This window comes from Eriocheir sinensis, chromosome 51 (genome assembly GCF_024679095.1).
Source record: "Eriocheir sinensis breed Jianghai 21 chromosome 51, ASM2467909v1, whole genome shotgun sequence".
Lineage (NCBI taxonomy): Eukaryota > Metazoa > Arthropoda > Malacostraca > Decapoda > Varunidae > Eriocheir > Eriocheir sinensis.
Window position 1 is genome coordinate 509,235 of NC_066559.1, and position 9,119 is coordinate 518,353.

The following is a 9,119-nucleotide window of genomic DNA, read 5'->3' on the forward strand; positions in this document are numbered from 1 at the left end:
GAGAAAGAAATAATAAAAGATAAAGAAAGCAAGAGGAACCAAGAGAGAGAGAGAGAGAGAGAGAGAGAGAGAGAGAGAGAAGCCCTCCCTTTATCTCATTAGGGTGCAAATGAAACTACAAAGTTGCGCCCACAGTACACGTCTCTCTCTCTCTCTCTCTCTCTCTCTCTCTCTCTCTCTCTCTGGTGGCTCCTCTCACTTTCCCTCACTTTCATCACTGAACCTCTTTAATTTCTCTACATATTCCTATTTTCCTCCTCTTCCTTCCTTCCTTTTCCCCTTCAATCCTCATTCACCAATTCCTCTTCTACATCCCTCCCATTTTCTTTATATTTTTATCCATTTCGTACTAACTGCTTCCCTTTTCCTCTCCTTTCTTCCTTCACCCTATCCTCCATATCCCCCCATTCCTCTTTTCTTTCCTCTTTATAACCCTAGCCCCATCTCTCTCTCTCTCTCTCTCTCTCTCTCTCTCTCTCTCTCTCTCTCTCTCTCTCCCTACACACACACGCCATGATGTTCACCCAGTCACCCTGTTGCTGCCTTCTCTCCCTCCAGCCTCTCACCCACCCACTCTCCCTCTCCCTCTCTCACCCTTCCCACCCACCCTTCCACCCACTGCCTCACTGCCCCTCATATCGAACTGGCTTTAATGGGTGGAGGGTGGGTGGGGAGAGGGACTGGCTCTGGTGGGTGGGTTGGTGGTTATGTCCTTATAATCGAAGTATTTGAATAGGTCGATTGGTGGGTGGGTGGGATGGTGGTGGTGGGGTGAAGGGGGAGGAAGTATGGGGGAGGTTATGAGTCAGCCAGTTAATTAATCAGTCATTCCGTCAGTCAGTCAGTTAGTCAGTTCGTCCATATATAACTTAATCCATCTACTACTGTTTCTACTACTACTACTACGGTAACCACTCTTCCACCTCCAGCATTCACTTTCCCCTTCTTACTTTCACTAATATTAGCACAAAAAAAAGTCAAGAGAAAAGCTTCGAGTGAAAGTAAAAGGGAAATGAAAGTATGCAAGGAGTCGGGAGATGAAGAAGAGGAGGAGCAGGAGGTTGGGGCGAACTCTGAATATAGTAGCTTGCCCTGCTCATACTCCTCCTCCTGCTACTCCTGCTGCCTTTACTGCTCCTTGTCCCGCTCATAAAAACACTGAGCTCTCCCTTTGTAAACCCGAGATAGAGATAAAGAGGGGGGGCGAGGCGGGGGAGGGGTCGAAGCCTGGCCCTCTGTTTGGCTTGGTGATATACACATCTTTTCAAACCCCGCTAAACACAGGGAAGGTTAATAGACGGGTTGAACAGCTCTCTCCCGCTCTTTTCCGGCGTCTAAGATGACCTGCAGGAAACATGAGTCGCGTACAATTAGTGAAGTCATGCTATGTGCGCCATATAACGCCACATTGCTCGCCTGCACGCCAAAATACCAACCACCACCACCACCATCACCGCCACCACCACCAGCTTGGGATAGCGAAATCAATCCTCCTTGTTTTCTCGGTTCCCCAGCGCATTGCATCCCTCCTCCCACCCTTATTCGCCTCCTCGGGGACTTTCTTGTTTCGCCCCAGGAATTTCATACATTGTTATCGCGTGTATCGTGTGTTTGCAGTGCCTTTAAAACTTGTTTGTGGAGTCAGGAAGGCCATAGAAATATGCGTTTTGGTAACTGGGTTCACCACGAGCAAGGCCCCGCGCTGCCAGACGAACGAAACTCCAACATTACTTAGCTTTCCTCAAGTTTACGACCTTACTCAAGATACTTTTCATATATAAGAAGTAAATGAAGAGATATTAGCGTATTTGAGTCGTTGTTTAGGTGGTATTTCATGCGTTAAGAAGGGTAAGAGAGGTTTTCCAGGAATCTGGCTCAGCATTGCCAAATTATCGTACTCATCGCATTGCATTTTCGTAGTTTCTGACTAATAACGAATGCAAAAACAAACAAAAAACATCAATAAATAGGAGTTTTAACGCTAACTTCAATTTTCTATCGTTATTTGTGTAGGCACGAGAGTTTGAGGCTTAAAAATAATAAAAACGATGTGGTGAGTACGAGAATCTGGCAACGCTGGTCTGGCTGCCTCATTGCGGGGTAGCAGCGGCAGTGACGAGACATAGCTTGTGGCGGGTGGGTGTTACTGTGCCTCGTCCTCCTCCTCCTCAGGGTACACTTAATTAATCTGCGCCAGCCCCACGAGGAGGTCCTGCACACTCCCCAGGGGCGGCCACGCGACTCCTACACCCGGGGACTAGTTCAGCGCCCCCTGGATAACAGCTTCACCCCGCGGCGGCGCCCACACCCCACAAGGTAAGGAGCGGGGCGGGGCGGGGCAGTGCTGGGGTGTGTGTGTTCCAGCTGATCCTGGGGCGGGGCGGGGCGGGGGCCAGCCGTGTGTTGTGTTGTGGTGTTTTGCGTGTGTTGCTGGGGCGGGGCGGGGATGGGTGAAGTGTTGTGTTACTTTGTGTTGCGTGTTACTGAGCAGGGCAGGTTGTTGTGTGTTCCATGTTCCAGTTTCATCTTGTATTGCTTTTGTGTTCCAGATATTTTTTGGGGCAGCGCTGGGGCCAGTGTTTCTCGGGGCTCTGTATACTGCCCCGGGGATAATGTGGGGACGGGCTAACGGGGCATAAGGGGTGTTCTGCATACTCTACCCGGGAGGGGATGCATGGGGACTTCTCTCTCTCTCTCTCTCTCTCTCTCTCTCTCTCTCTCTCTCTCTCTCTCTCTCTCTCTCTCTCTCTCTCTCTCAAGGCGGGGCACGGGGCATGAAGCGTAGTGTCAGCATCAGAGAGAGAGAGAGAGAGAGAGAGAGAGAGAGATCCTTGGGGCCACTTTTTGCCGGGTGAAGGACGGGGTTTGGGCACGGGGAGAGAGGGGGGGCAGGGAGGGAATGGGTGGGGTCAGGTGGGGTTGGTCTTTAAGAGAAGGGGTGGAGGGGGAGGGAGGGGTCATTTCTGGGGCAATGGAGATGTGGTGTGGGGCGTGGCGGGGCATGGAGAGAAATTCCTTTAATACAACCTTTGATTATTGACGCTATCATGATTGTTGTTACAGTATTAGAGAAGGTAGTAGTATATAGTTGAAGTGGTAATTGGCAGTAGTGGTAGTAATAGTGGTAATGGTAGTAGTAGTTGTAGTGATAGTAGAAATAGTAGTAGGAGGAGGAGCAGTGGTATTATATATTTCTATTTTTTGTATGAATCATTTGTCAGTACAGGTTATTCAGTTTGAAGGTGAAATCAAGGTTGGTAATGTCAAGCAAGCTACGGTGTGTGTGTGTGTGTGTGTGTGTGTGTGCTTCTCCCCGCACGGGTCTTAAGGGGCGGGGCCATTACAGGGTCACAGTGCTGGGAGTGTCTCGGTAACAAGGGCGTGAGTGTGCTGAAGGGTAGTGAGGGGAGGGGAGGGGAGTGTGATGCATAAGGAAAGTGGAAGAAAGGGAGGAGAGGAGAGGATGAGATGATAAGGGAAGAAAGCGAGGAATGGAAGAGGTGGAGAACGGGGAGGGGAACGGAGGGGAATGAAAGACTTGTTTTGAGATAGAGAAGGAAGTGGATGAGAAAAAGAAAGAATAAAGAAGGAATGTTGTGGAGAAGATGAAGAAGGAAGTGAATGCAGAAGAAAACGATAGGTAGTGGTTAAGACATGGAGGAGGAGGACGGATGAAGATGAAAATGGTTAGATAGTAGTACATGAGAAAGAAAAGGATAGTATGCAAAGAGAGGGATGGTATGAGGGAGGAATGAAGGTGAGGAGGGAGACAGGTAGGTAAGGAGGAATGAAGAGGCAAAGACTGGCTCAATTTGGTCAGATTAGAGAGAGAGAGAGAGAGAGAGAGAGAGAGAGAGCAGTTACCTACGTGATTTTGAGGCAGGATAGTCATCTTATTGCAATGTTCTCCTCCTCCTCCTCCTCCTTCTTCTTCTCCTCCTCCTCCTCCATCTTCTATTGGGATGTTTATTTATTCATTCTCAGTCTCCTCTAATCTTTTTTTGCTTTGTCTTCCTTTTTCCCAACTTTACTCTTCTCTCCCTCCTTCTCTTCCTCTTCTTCCTCCTCCTCTTCCTTCTCATTATCATAATCACCATCATCATCACTCTCTATACTTATCCTCACGAGTCTGATGAGGGCTTAGGAGTTAACACACACACACACACACACACACACACACACACACACACACACACACACACACACCTGCATTTCCTAGAACGTGACAGGTGAGGAGGTATGTTGGTGGTGGTGATAAGTCGTAGTCGTGGTGATGATGGTGGTGTTTGAGTGATGGTGATGGGGACGTGTGGTGATGGGGATGGTTAGGGATTTGGTGATGATGGTGGAGGTGGAGGAGGACGATGTGCTACAGTGATGGTGGTGATGAATTGCATTTGGTGGTGAAGGTGTTTTGTATTAGTAAACGTGCCCGTGGTGGTGATGAACCGTCTTAGTGGTGGTGGTGGTGATGACAAAGCAGAGAGAGAGAATCTTAGGAAGGGAGGGAAAAGAAATAACATCAAGGAGTGAAATGAAGAAAGGAGTGCAGAGAGAGAGAGAGAGAGAGAGAGAGAGAGAGAGAGGAACGGAAGGGAGTGACATCTTGAGCTAGGGAGGGAGGGAGGGACAGGAGGAGGGGGTGGGAGGGGAGTGAGTGAGAGCAGCGGGCGACCCACAACGGTACAGTTTCCGGGTCGGGCAAAGGATCACTCCAGGAATGTGTGCGTTCGTGTGTGTGTGCGTGTGTGTGTGTGTGTGTGTGTGGACGGAAGTTAGGTCAGTGTGGAGGAGACGATTGAAGCAGTGGTTGAGAGAGAGAGAGAGAGAGAGAGAGAGAGAGAGAGAGAGGTGCTCTTGGGATAGGAGGGGGATGATGTTAGTAACGAGAGAGAGAGAGAGAGAGAGAGAGAGATTGTGTTAGCGATAGGTGGTGGTGATAAAGGTTGAAAGGGGGGGGTGGGGGGGGGAGGGTTAATGGAAGGGATGAATTAGGATGGGGAAAAGGTACGGGAAAGAGGGGAAAGAATGGAGTGTGATATGAGTGAGGTATAGAAAATTAATAGGTAAGGAGGGGTTATGTGGAGTAGATATGGGTGGGAGTAGTGAAGGGGGTGCCAGGGAGGGGGAAGGGGTATTCTGTAGTGGGTAATTTATTAGGGTAGATGAGTGAGGGGAATGTGGAGGGGGGAGGGAGGATGTGGGGGCGGGTTGGGTGGATGTGGGGGGGGGTGTTATGGTAGGTGTAAGAAGTGGGGCAAAAACTGTATGGAGAGAGAGAGAGAGAGAGAGAGAGAGAGAGAGAGAGTAGGTAGTATCAGTTGGTTATTATTTATATGATGATGAATTTATTGATCAACATCTTTGTTTTACATAATGAATATTCGGCAGGTAATCTACACGTATAGAAAATTAATAAGTAGCGTTGTATCTACGTACTGTTGTTGTTGTTATTATTATTATTATTATTTATCATTCTTCTATTTCTTGTTCATCTTATTACCACCACCACAGCAAGTATAGCAACCATTACAACAACAATATAAGCAAAACAACTACTACTACTACTACCACCATTACTACCACTACTACTACTACTGCTACTACTACTATTATGCCCCCTGCAACCACAACCATCACTTGCAAATTCTAACGTAAAAATCCCAAGTGTGTGTGTGTGTGTGTGTGTGTCGGGGCGGGGCGGGGCCGGGGCCTTGGTGTTTCCTCGCGGGGTCGTTTCCGCCCCGTACGTGGCCCCGCGGCACCGCTGACCCGAGACGGCGAGAAAGTGGGGGCCGAGGATGTGTGTGTGTGTGTGTGTGTGGAGGAGTCGAGGAGACGTGTGTGTGTGTGTGTGTGTGTGTGTGTGTGTGTGTGTGTGTGTGTGTGAAGAGAGAGAGAGTAGGCAAAGAGGAATAAATGGATTGATTGATAAAAAAATAATGAAAAAAAACAAAACCATCAGAGAGAGAGAGAGAGAGAGAGAGAGAGAGAGAGAGAGAGAGAGAGAGAGAGAGAGAGAGAGAGATGGCTTGTGTTGAGGGACGTGGAAGATTGGAGAAAAAAAGGAGATTGTGGAGAAGATTGAAGGAGGGGAAAAACAGAAAGAATTTGAGAAAGAAAAATGTTGGAAAAAATGAAGAACGGAAAACGGGAAGAGAATAAGGGAAAGAAAATGAGATAAATGAAACAAAGGAAAGAATAAAGAAAAGAGTGAATGAAGGAGTATAAAAAACAGAGGAATGAGGAAGAGGGAATGAAGGGAGAGAGCGTTTGAGGAATTACATATTAAAAAAAAAGACAAGGGAAGTAGGGAGGGATTGGAGGGACGAGGAAGAGGGAAGGACATCAGGGAGGGAGGGAGGATATGTGTGAAAGGAAAGATAGAGGTAGGAAGGAAGGAAATAATTAAGGAAACATGTGGAGAGAAAGTATGAATAGAGATGGAAGGAAGAAAGGGAGGAAATTGAAGGGATGGGGAAGAGGGAAGGGACATGTAGGAAAGAGGAAGGAAGGAAAGGAGGGAACACACTGAAGGAAAGAAATATATGTGTGTGTGTGTGTGTGTGTGTGTGTGTGTGTGTGTGTGGAGGAGGAGGAGGAGGAGGAGAGAGACAGCTGCAGTGCCTGAGGGAGGGAGAGTAGTTGGCGTGAGGAGGAGGAGGAGGAGGAAAGATGATTTAAAAGGAGGACGAGGCGAGTATGAAGAGGAAGAAGAGGAGGAGTAAGAGGAAGACCAGTAGGGCGGGTAACACACACACACACACACACAGAGTCTATGGGAAGGTTGACCTGGTGGGGGCGAGGAGGAATGTGGGGCGGGGCGGGGCAGCGGCGGGGCCACGAGGACGCCCCGCGGGTCAAGGCCATGGCGCTGATGAGAGAGAGAGAGAGAGAGAGAGAGAGAGAGAGAGAGAATTAAAGCATACCCAAATTCTCGGTGGTTCCTATTAGATTCTCTCTCTCTCTCTCTCTCTCTCTCTCTCTCCCCGTTTTGCCTCCATCCCTCCCTTATTCCCACTTTTCCCTTCTTCCTTTTCTTCCATTCTTTCTTCTTCCTCTTCTCCCTTTTTCTATTCTTCCTCTTCTCCCTTTTTCTCTTCGTCTTCCTTCCTCTTCCCTTCTCCCTTCCTCTTATTCCTTTCTCCCTTTTTTCCCTTCCCATCCTCCCTCCCTTACTCCTTTCCTCCTCCATCCTCTCCCTCTCCACACAGATCAGTGAAGGGAGATGGGAGGGAGAGGGAGAGGAAGGGAGAGAAAAAAATGTTTGCGTGTATACCAACTGTGTACACACGCTGGGAAACAGACATGTGTGCGGGTGTGTTGGAGGGGAGGGATTACACACACACACACACACACACACACACACACACACAGAGAGAGAGAGAGAGAGAGAGAGAGAGAGAGAGAGAGAAGGGTAAGTGAGGTGCTACAATAATATTCTCTCTCTCTCTCTCTCTCTCTCTCTCTCTCTCTCTCTCTCTTCCACTTTTATCTAACAATTTCCCTCTTTTCCTCCTATTTTTCTCAATTTCCTTCCTCTTTCCCCCTTTTTTTTCTATCCTGTCTCATCAGCTCCTAGAGAGAGAGAGAGAGAGAGAGAGAGAGAGAGAGATGGGTATATAAAACATGGGTCATTAGTGTTGCTGGCGATGGTGGTGATGGTGGTGGTCTGCTGTCTGTCATGTGTGTGTGTGTGTGTTGGCAGAGAAAGGTGGCGGGGTAGTACTGGATCACGCCAGAGAGAGAGAGAGAGAGAGAGAGAGAGGGAGAGATCAACAGTGGAGCAGGCAAGCTATCACGGGAACGATGCCCCCCTCTCTCTCTCTCTCTCTCTCTCTCTCTCTCTCTCTCTCCTGGTCTAACTTCATAAGTGTTGATGGGAGGAAACGAATTATTAGGAGGAAGAGGAACAAGATGATGATGATGATGATGAAGCAAATGGAAAGCAGGAGAAGAAAAAAAATATATGAAAATGGAAGAATAGGAGTGAAAAAAAATTAATATAAAGGAGGAACATTAATGAAAAGTGTTATAAGAAAAGGAAAGAAGGGGAAGAGGGAAGGATCGTAGGAGGAAAAAGGAGAAAAGGGAAGGAACAAAGCAAAGAAGGAATGATGAAATAGAAATAAAAGGAGGAATACAGTAAATAAAGGAAGAGAAACCGTGTATGGAAAGGAAGGAAGAAGAGGAATTAAGACGGTATGAATAATAAAGAGAACTGAAGGATTAATGAAGAGAACGAAAGAAAGGAAGAAGAGAGAAAAGGAAAAAAGGAGATAGAGGAAGAGGTTGAAAGAAAAGAAGGAAAAAAAAGAAGAGAAGGAAGGAAGGAAAGGAAGGTGAAAACGCGAGGTAGGAAAAAGGTTAAGAAATGTAGGATGGAAGGAAGAAGTTATGGAGAGAAAGTAAGGAAGAAAAAGAAAGTAGGAGGAGGAAGGAAGAAAAGAAAGGTCGGGTGGAGGGTAGAAAGGAGGAAGTCAAGGTCGTACCTCTTCTCCTCCTCCTCCTCCTCCTCCTCTTCCTCTTCCTCCTCCTCTTCCTCCTCCTTCACCCTCCACCTTGTTATTATCTGTCTACCTCCGGGCAACTCTCTCTCGTATGTGTTCTTACCTCCATTTTTCTCCTCTTCCTCCTCCATGCCCTCCTCCTCCTCCTCCTCCTCCATGCCCTCCTCCTCCTCCTCCACCTCCTTATAAGCATAGACATGGGTGCGACATCAGCCATATACACACACACACACACACACACACACACACAGAGAGAGAGAGAGAGAGAGAGAGAGAGAGAGAGAGAGAGAGAGAGAGAGAGTTATAGTAACGATGAAAAGGAGGATAAATAGAAAAAGAAATAAATGGTATAAAAAGGAAGGAAAATAATAGGAAGGGAAGGGGAAGGAAAAGAAAGCGAAGAAAAGGAACAGAGTAAATCATGGAGGAAAGGTTGAAAGTATGAGGAAGGGTAAAGGAGGGAAGTGAGAGGAGGAGGAGGAGGAGGAGGAGGAAGAACAGATACAAATGAGCTTATTGTCTCTTTTCATTTCGTCACAGTCCTCCTCCTCCTCCTCCTTTTCCTTCTCCTTCTCCTCCTCTTCGTCCTCGCCTTTTCTTCTCTTCCTC

General features: G+C 47.6%; 1 protein-coding gene across 1 annotated transcript in view; it reads left to right on the forward strand.

The window, feature by feature from the left end:
* The first annotated feature begins 2,108 nt into the window (after positions 1 to 2,108).
* LOC126982460 (protein FAM117B-like) overlaps positions 2,109 to 9,119 on the forward strand; it is a 97,397-nt gene continuing 90,386 nt past the window's right edge. Inside the window, exon 1 of the mRNA XM_050834499.1 lies at positions 2,109 to 2,316. The gene's annotated coding sequence lies outside the window, so the exon portion shown is untranslated. The remainder of the gene's footprint in view (positions 2,317 to 9,119) is intronic.